Below are 10814 nucleotides of genomic sequence, written 5' to 3' on the forward strand. Positions count from 1 at the left end.
CGCACTACACTACTAAATTCGCCAAACCAATCGATTTGAACGGAATATGGGAAGTCTCGCTCGCAGAGGTTCAATATATCCAGAGTTGGTACTCGTTAACGGAGGAAGACAGTATGTGTCATATTATTCAGAGGGATGGAAAGAGAACACAAAACAGTAACTTTAATATCACTCCAGGATATTATAAAAATATCGATGAAGTGGTTAGTGAAATCAACAACAACATAAAGAAATTGGAACTCGGAATAGAGCTATTCTATAACCCTATGAAAAATAAAATACGCATCGTATCCCAAAAACATTTTGCGTTCAAAGCTAATGGAAAATTAGCATATATGCTCGGTATGAACCCCGGTGTTCCGATAAGCAGGCTTTTACACGATGTATGTATATACAGACGTTATCGAGTATCAACGAGTTGGTGACAGTTTTGCCCTGTTACTGAGATGCGTACATATAACGGGTGAAAACAACAAAGTCGTCACAATTACTTATGATAAGCTGCATTACGTACCTCTCACCAAGAACCACATTACCGATATAGTAATCGAAGTCAAAACGGATCAAAACAAGCCTATACCTTTTAGTTACGGGAAATTTATTGCTAAACTACACTTTAGACCCGCTAAACATTCGTTCCGTATGTAAAATGATGGATAGGGGCTACGTTCATCCGCAGACCTACGTGGATTATTATGTCCACCAGGCTGGAAATGGTCTTCCTGGGTTTCAAGGCGCCCCCACCATGTATGGGTCGGGGCTAGGAGGACTGTTCAAGGGTCTTTTTAGAATGGCGGTTCCGTTCCTCAAAAGGGGTTTTGCTATTGCAAAGCCTCATTTAAAAACAGCTGCTAAAGTGTTCGTAAGAGACGTATTCAGCAACATTATGAGCAAGACACAAGCTCAGAATCAAGACGGATCGGGGCTTGCGTTGATTGTGCGTAAAAAATCTAAAAGACTCCCAGGGCGTCGACACGTGGTTCCTAATAAAAGACGTAAGGTTACTAAAATCAAGACCAGTGTGAAAAAGACCGAGCAGAGAGGCAACAGGCACCCTTACATCTCTCACAAGAGAAATCGGCTGAACATTTTCTAACATCATGGCTTTCTTACACAGTCTATCCTCAGAGTGTACCAAGACAGAATTGGATATTTTCACATTACCTTATACCCAAACAAGTATCGAAAAGTACACTTATGTCGAAATACCTCCACTTTCCGCTCTTACGGACAACGGACCCCTGGAGTTCTATGTGGCCTGAAACGGGGAGGATTACCTCGACTTGAACAACACTTTTTTACATCTGACCTGTAAAATCGTGAACCCCGACGGTTCCAATATAGCTAACGATGCAAAGGTTGGGGTCGTTAACTACCCCGTAGCCTCACTTTTTGTCACAAGTGGATGTCATGCTCGGGGATCATCTTATTTCTCAATCTAGCAGTACATACCCATACCGTGCTACCTTTGAAAGTCTTCTCAACTATAGAAAAGATACACTGGAAACATAATTTTGCACCGGGCTATTCTACAAAGACACAGCGGGGCATATAGACGCCACAGACCCGGACGGACGAAACGAAGGTCTCAAAAAAAGGGCCAGTTTCAGTGCTGAAAGCAACACCTTCGACCTGATTGGACACATTCACTCGGATATATTTTTTCAGGATAAACTTTTACTGAACGGTATCGATTTGAGGATTAAAATGGTTTGCAGCAAAGCTGAATTCTGTTTGATGAAGGAAGGAAATGCAAATTTCAATCTGAAAATACTCAACACTTCTCTTTTTGTGAAGAAAGTAACCGTCTCACCGTCTGTAAAAATCGGTCACGGACAAGCACTTCTCAGCGCCACAGCCAAGTATCCGATCGAAAGAGTCTGTTTGAAGACCTTCAGTCTAGCTGCAGGGAGCCGCATTTGTTCACAAGAGAACCTTTTCCTCTGCCCTTTACCTAAAACCATTATATTTGGGATGGTAGACAACGATGCCTTCAGCGGGTCGTACAATAAAAACCCTTTTAATTTTAAACATTACGATGCAGAGTTTATTGCTCTCTATGTAGACGGTACTCAATATCCTGCAAAACCTTTTCAGTCCGGTTTTTCAGTCCGGTAACGTGGTCCGTGAATTCCATTCTTTAATTTTAGCATCAGGAAAGCAGCTGAAAGATCAGGCTTTGTCGATAAACAGAGAAGAGTACCTGAACGGATATACTTTATTCGCATTCAACCTGAATCCCGATGATGATTGTGGGCAACATTTGTCATTAATAAAATCGGGCAATATGCGATTGGAACTCAGATTTCGTCAACCACTTCCGAGCACGGTGAATCTAATCGTGTATGCCAGTTTTGACAGCATTCTAGAAATAAACAATCGAAGAAACGTGCTCATTGATTACCAGTAACTCATGGATACCAGAGAACTAATGGAGGTTATGAGAAGTTGTCCTGAAATAGATAAAATATTTCATGGCGTGATGGCCTGTGACGAGCTACCTACAAGTACTCTGAGAAAGTTTCCAGCTTTATTCATCGTAAACACACATCTGAGACACATGCCGGGTGAGCACTGGCTAGCGTTATGCCTTAATGACGAAAACACAGGAGAATTTTTTGACTCGTACGGAAACCCTCCAGACTACGAACTCTTTCCTCGATCGATTCATTATTTTTTGACAAAGAACTGTTGCAAAATAAAATATAACCCTGTACAAGTTCAAAACTTTACGTCGGTTTGCTGCAGGCAACACTGTGTGTTTTTTCTGTGTCACAAAGCTAAAGGTTATTCGTTTAACCGTATTATGTCTATGTATAGCAAAGATTTAAATAGAAATGATAACACTGTTGTGTCTTTTGTTAAAAAAATGTACCCTAGAGTAAATAAAAAGCATTCAATTACATGTGTACAATGTGTTAACTCTCTAGATATGTTTCATTTGCATGTGTAGTGGAATGTTAAATGACGATGCTTCACAAGAAAAATGTTAAACAAAAGTTATTTTATTGAAATAAAGGGTAACATAACATAACATTCTTTGTCCCTCGTCATTTCAAAAACCAAACCAGTCAGAACGGTTAAAAATGGGGGATTTGAAAACTGGTTTGGAATCATAGTCTTTGCTTTTAGGTAGGGAAACAAGGTGAGAGATATCTTTAGATCTTTTTATGTCAGATATTTTGCGTCGAACGCCGACATTAGGTATTGCTGAAAAGGGTATATTTAGGTTGGCTACTGTCTGTAAGAACTCTTTCCAACCTAAAGGCCTCCGTTTGTCGGATACTCGATGAGGGGCCGTGAGATTTTTAAGCAAATCCACCATGTGAGATCCTTTGATAGTGTTTCCTTTAAAAATAAATTCACAGCTATCGTTCCACGCAGCACCGGCTTTTAAAAGTTTTTCCATAACGTACGAAGCGTTTCTTTTGTTTCTCGCAGAAATGTTAGCGAGGACCTCTTGCACGATCTCGTCGTTGGGTGGTTCGGTCACCACTGCTTCCCATTTGCTTTCCGATATTTTAGGTAGAGACAGGGTCAATTGAGCGGTTTCCTGCTCTCCCACTTTAACCAAGCTTAAAAATTTTGCAGCACAGACGCGTAGAGTTTCGCCTTATCGTATTCGTTCAGATCAGTCCTTGATAAAATACCTCGTATTGCATCGTCCAAGTTGTTTTCAACAGTCTTTCTTATGGTTTCCTTCTCTGCTGCGATGTTTCTAAGTTTATCGATCGATGTAGAGGGACTAAATACATTTTCTCTGCAGTCTCCATGTTCATTGTTGCGGGATGCGATTAAGCTGCTTATAAAAGGAATGGCTACACTGAGCAAAGGCAGAAGAAATCCTCCGGATTGATTAATAACTTTCCTTTTTCTTTCTACAGACGCTCTTTTATCAGCAAATAGTTTGATCCATTTTTTTTGTTTTTTTAAAACCTGATACTGTTTTGTTGTCAGTGGTATGTTTCCCCTGAGCACGTGTAAGGCATATCACATATGCTGAGGATGAGATCTGTGGGCGCATCACGTAATACATCCTTTCTCCTTCGGGATGGAGACCTGTGTAATGAATTCAGCAACGGGAGGGCTTTTTTTCAATCGCTCAGACATTTGCTGTCGATACTTTAAAGTTTTTTCTTCTTCTTCGGAACATACACAACCGGTTTCTCCCCCGGAAACAACCCTGACCGGAGACAAAGTTCTTCTGGCGTTTGTGCTTTTGTCACGAATCGTGACGGAGCAGAGATAGGACGGATGCAAGTGCAGTATAAACAGTTGTTTATTTGAAAGAGAGACAGGCAGACAAATCCAAAACGTGATCCAAAACGTAATCCACAAACATGCAAGAGGTCAGGCGATTGGCAAACAGGCATACACGGGGTAAGGCTGGAATCTAGGTCGTGGTCACGGAAAACCAGGGTCGACTAACAAAACGAGAAACGAACTATGACGAGGAACTGGAAGGGATAATCCAGCGCGAACTAACTCTAAACATGGACCGTGCCTATGACTACTAAACGAACTCTATGGTAATCTTCCGCGTTGTGTGCTTGGAGGCGCGCGGTATATAAGCGGACATGATCAGCGTCTAAACCGCTAGCAGCTGAGAGCAATACAGACACACGTGAAATCCCAGCCAATGACAGAACAGGGAGGAGACATGACAGAAACATAAACAAAACACACGTGTCCAGATGTCACTACGGTCAACAATGGAAAAGCAGGCGCTCGCGCATTCGCGCTTAGAGCACGCTGCTTCAAGGGGGAATCATGACAGCTTTCAGGTCAACAAATAAATACCCGTAAGGTCTAGAGACGGCATCGAGAAAGCATTCTAAAAAATACTTGCTGTTACCCGGATACATTTGACGAGCCAGTATGCTGATCTGTAATTTATCTCTAGGGTTTTTAAAAAGAACCATGTAGTTGGTGTTCAGGTTGATTGTTCTACTGGTCTTGCCTTGAAAAAACAAGTTTTGAATGAGGTAGATGACGCTCAGATTTCTGTGGTGTGTGTATTTTGTAAAAGCCTTTTCTACTTCGTCGTTTTTACTGGCGGATTCCATCAAGTCATCGATTACCAACAAGTTTTTTTTATTTGGAGCAAATAGTTTGTCATCACACAAAGAATCAGGGATTCCTTGAAGAAAATTTATATTTATTCTGGTCAATAATTCATCGTACAGAGGCTGCCAACACGTATAACACCAGACAATGTTTTCCGGAACAACCGACATTGCCTCTTTACAGTTTTCCAACAACATTTTGATAAAATAAGATTTTCCAATATTACTCGGTCCACATACGATACATGAAAAGGGAAGTTGCATCCTAGCGTCAAAAGCAGTCACGTTCATATTTTCCTTTACAAAACACATCAACAGAAAATATATACACATATATACAAGAATAGTCTTAATATCCGTAAGGGAGAGTTGTAAAATCAGATAATAAAACACGCTTATCGTACACAACCCTGAGCCTTTTCAACTGTGATTTGTTTCTCAAATGAAACCCCTTTTTATCTCTCACGATTTGGTTATGCGTGGTTATGAGATGACCGGTATGATCCGGATTTTTCACTCGCTTGTCCACCAGTTCTGTTAGTGATTTCAAATTGACAATTTCAGAATTGGTACAATTTAAAGTAATGCCTTTAGCTTTCATGGTTGTTTTTCCTTTTATGGTTTTGTAACCGTAGGTTTTAGGACCTGCGCTTACAAATTCCACGATTTGATCGCCATCATCTAGTTCGCTGGAAGCCCACCCAAGTAATCGCTTAAGGGCGGCATCCAGTCACCTTCCTTACTTTTAAAAATGACGCTATCGGTGTCTGTGTACAAACAACGCTGATCCAATCGATCCATCAAATTGTACAGCTCAAGTCTAGCGTACGCTGTAGTGAAAATGCCGATGAATACATTAGCGTTTAGCGGTTTAATCAATCTCTTGTCTGCGTAACGCCACTGTACCATCGCCACCTTCTCATTCAAAAAAGACAACTGACTCACATTATAAATATCGGAGAACATGAAATGTAAAAACTCAGCAGGATTGCGAATTAAGGTCGTGTTTGATCTGTCTGGTCTTTGACACATCTTACCCCAAACCGAATTTAGTGCGAGTTTAGCCACTGATCTTTTGGCAGGATTAACGGTGATAAATTTCGGATCCAACGTAATCCCTTCGTTCTCCTTATATTTGCAAATGTACTCACGTTTAGATGATTCATCAACGACCCAGGACGGATAACCTGAACTTTCCTGTTTGGTCTTGAGGAACATTTTAATATATCTCGTAAAAAGCTTACCAGACCTTTTAGGAAAGTGCCACACTTCAAACACTTTTAGAATTTTGTAACCTTTTTCGACGGCTTTCTCAATTTCGATAGATGCCCATGTTCCGGTAAGAGCTCTCTCCTGAGCCGTATGATCGCATTGTTTTAGCTGATGTTCGGCACACGTTCTACATAGAGGAAAGAAGAGTTTGCTTTTTACACGAAATGGTAGAACAGGTGCCCACAGACCCCTAGGTGGTAATACCTTTGCTCTAATGATACCGAAGTAATATTTCAGAGGTCGAAAGTCACGATAATAGGGTGACTTGATGATAGGGTGATCGATCGGGTACGTCTTTGTCTTATTTACGAATGGGTAAAGAGAGGTAAAGTCGAAATAATCGATTCTCTCACCGGGTTGAGCTACATAATGCAAATTTAACGCGTTTGTTCAACCGCCGTAAAGAGTATCTCGCGGGTTTAAACGCTCAGGAAAGTCAAAGTCTTTTAGAAAATTTAGCACAAGATTGTCGTTTTTCTTCATTTCATTCCACTCGTGTTCCCACATCAGAGTGACTTGCAAATTGAGAGTGTCTTGCAAATTCTTAATTCTCTCCATCGATTTTTGACGGATATCTCCGAAGGTTGCGTTTGATTTGGTAAGAGGATGCGGGGTCATTGAGGGAAAATACTTTTCACAGCCGTGATAAAAACATCCAAGAAACTCAAAAACCTTACGGTTTTCCCCTTCCTCACAGTAACCATCTACGTAATAGGTACCAAACCTGACTTCACCTTCATTCAACGCGTGGCGAATGGGTAGGTTTTGCGTTTTTGAAACATATTCGAGCCATTGTATGGAAGGTGTTGAGAAAGATTTCTGAGTGGTGATGTAATTATCAAGCGGCGGAATAGCTAAAGTGTCTTTACGCAGGAACTTGGTTCTAAAGATTTTCATGCACACAGATGCGATCGTTATGCATTTAAAAGGATCGACCTTTGTACTATCCAGAATTTCTTGTCTGAAAGCTATACAACCCTTTCTCAAAATTTCTACGTTGTTCACACAGTATTCCGCCATCTCTTTCTTGAAATCAAAGACTTTGTCAGAAACCGTTCTGTACCACTTAAAGAATTCTTCTCTATCCTTAGGCATCATGCCATCTACACCGTAAAACTTAGGGTCAGGATATGGCCCTACGTAATCCTGATGTTCTACGGTGTTCCAGAAATGGGGAAAATAGCCTTTCTTGCTTTCCGAAAACCTCATGGCTTTTGGGATGCTACTCAATTTCATGGGTAAGAACGATAGACTATCAACGTAGGACTGAAGAAACGCGGTATCGATGAAGCACAAAATTTTACCGCCTTGCGCTATGATTTCGGGTGTGATTCCTTCTTTCACTAAATGGTTTAACAAAAGGTATGAATCGAACCCTCTAGCGTTATGAGCGATAAACTTGTAACCATGGTATGTATTACACCGAAACTTTTTAAAGAAGGCACTGACGCAATCATCCCCTTCAGCCACCCACTCCTCTCCCTTAAAATCAATACAGCATATGAAATTAGCTACATGCGTTCCTGTTTCCTGCCTAGTCTCGAAATCGTAAAACACATAATCCGTATTATCGCTTTCTTTCCTAGCCCTCTGTATAAAACATCTATGCTCGATATCCTCATCGAGTTTTTGGTCACAGAGTATGCATTTCGAATGGGCACATACGTGATTCTCACGATTAGAAGGTTTATCCCATATCACGCGTTTACATTTACCGCAGTAGAATCCCGTTTCACACATAGAATATTTGCCTTTGCGCGATTGAATCTTTGCTTTATGCCTCTCGAAACAGTAATGTGAGCTACACAGTCTCTGACACTCTGGACATTTAGTAACATTCTTAGGGTGTTTGTAACAATCGGGGCAAACGTTGCAGCTATAAGTGCATTTATGTTTCCATAAAACGTCAAACCCCGAATGGCAGAAATGACAAACATGACTCGTTCCTAAAAGTCCGGTGATACTTTTAACCCCATAATAGTGGTTGTCATGTAAAAACAAGTAAATTGTTTTTTCGTGGGGAGTCTTGCTAGTTTGAAAGAAAGAGTATCCGGCTTTGCTAGCAGAACAGTGTACGATTACGATTTTACAATTCAAATGTCTCTCAAATCTCGATACGTCAGCGAAGCTGACCGCGGTGTTTACGGATAATCCCACATCGTGTTGTAATTTTCTAGCGATTTGTTCGGTTTCAAAATTTTTTTTTTCACGATTCAAAAGTTGGCTAACACACAAGGCGAAGCACATGTTGTCTCTGTTGTGAAAAATGTATAGATGCTGCATTTTCTTCTGCATGGTTTCTGATTTGAATATATGGCCTATTTTCCTTCTAATTCCAACACCCCACGGTGGTCGGACGATTTGGATGACTATTTCAAGGGTATTATCGGTAAAAATTTCACGTTTACTCTGAATTTGCATTTTCGAGCATGGTCAGAAAAGAACGTAAATCGATGACACCATTGTCTAATTGAACGCGTGATGAAACATTGATCGTATCACCTTTCAACGGTGACTACATCCTTAGCAGAAATTAAATTGTTAGCGATTTCAATCACACTGTTTAAAATCTCTAAAACATAATTATAAAAATCTGCAAAGCTGTCAATGTTCGCGATAGAAGAAAAATTCACTCTTCTCCTAATCTCAGTGTTGTTGAATCTTCCCCGATTAATTATTCTAATATTAGGATCTAATCCATCACCATCTTGCTCAACTTGGATATTAAGATCTAATCCATCACCCTCTTGCTCTACTTGGATATCGGGCGAGTACATGTTTTCCATTTGAGAATCTTGGATATCGGGCGAGTGCATGTTTTCCATTTGAGAATCTTGGATATCGGGCGAGTGCATGTTTTCCAATTGAGAATCTTGGGTATCGGGCGAGTGTGTGTTTTCCATTTGGGAATCTTGGGTATTAGGCGAGTGTATGTTTTCCATTGGACGGTTGTACTCATTATCGTTTTCCGAATTTTGTGCAATATTGGCAGGGTTTTCGATTAAGTTAACCAGACTGTCATTTATCCTCATAAGACTTTGATTAAGTTCGTGTATCATATCATGAGAAGATAATGGTCTAGGTTCCTGAGCGTTTTCTGGAGTTGAGACAATATTCTGAACGGGAGATAATGACATATTTTCATTGATTTGATTCACCACGTCTATTAAACATGGATTTATCTGCATAGATTCTCTTTGTTCGATTAGGTTATTTTGTAGCTCTAACAGACATTGATTTAATTCGAAAAATATGTCGTGTGACGTCACCGGTGTACTTGATACAGTTTGACTGGAATTTCGGCTGGGGTTTTCATTTTGAGTATTGCTCTGGTCTGACGATCTTAAATTTTCATTCAACTGATTGACTGCATCGATTAGATCAGGGTTTAATTGTACTGAATGACCGTGTTCATTTAGGTTATTATGTAACTCTAACAGACATTGCTTTAATTCAGAAAATATATCGTTTGGCGTCACCGATGTGTTTGATACGACGTAATTTGGACTCTGATTAGGTCTCTCACTAACGACTTGGTGTGACAGAATTAAACTTTCGTTCAGCCGGTTGATTGCTTCAGTTAAACATGGGTTCAGGGGTGTGTACGAATCATGATATAACGGACCATTTGAAAAACTCTGGTTTCCGTCATAAAAGAAATCATGCGATAATGGAGAATTTTCGGTTCTCTTTTTTTTTTTTAGTCTCTATATCCGAACTGCATTTCAGTCGTTTCTGCGCCATATCTATCATACAATTTTCTAATCAACTTTATGTTCACTGAGAGACATCTATTCACATTTTCAAGCGTGCTGTACAGTAAAGGGATAAAATCTGTACCTCGACCAGATTCAAGTGTATAATCAATCTGTCCAAAGTTTTCCAATAAATCAGTCTTTGCTTCGAAGAATTCACGCCACACTGCACAGATCTGTTGTAGTTCGATGTCTTGTTGAATGTCGGTTTCCGAGATGATTTCCTCTTGGTCTTCTATTGCATCACTCGTATCTATAAGTCACTGAACATGTGAAAGAGCTTTTATTTATTTATTTATTTATTTATTTATTTATTGTGCTGGGTAAATAGAAGGTAAAATATACATCAACTCACCTGAAATATCTCCGTCGTAAGCACTGTTAGTCACGTTTCCCTCAACTTCTGAATATGATACAAACAATGTTATATTCACGTATGAAAGACTTTACAGCATGAAACATTCATAATTTTATGTTATGACTTACGTGTGGAGCTCAGATTCAAAAGGTCATCAGCGGTTGTTTTGGGAATCTCATCATCAGAAATAATCACCAAGCTGTCTATAAAACAGTAAAACATACTTTTAATAACTTAACATTTCCATTTTAGATCACTACATAGCTCTAAGAGACAAATTTTAATTACCTATACACTAGAATCAGATGAGCTTAACTCGGTCTTGCACTGTAATATAAATGTAATGAATATTTAAATTTTAGA

The sequence above is a fragment of the Ictalurus furcatus genome, chromosome 3 (assembly GCF_023375685.1).
Source record: "Ictalurus furcatus strain D&B chromosome 3, Billie_1.0, whole genome shotgun sequence".
In the NCBI taxonomy this organism is placed as follows: Eukaryota; Metazoa; Chordata; class Actinopteri; order Siluriformes; family Ictaluridae; genus Ictalurus; species Ictalurus furcatus.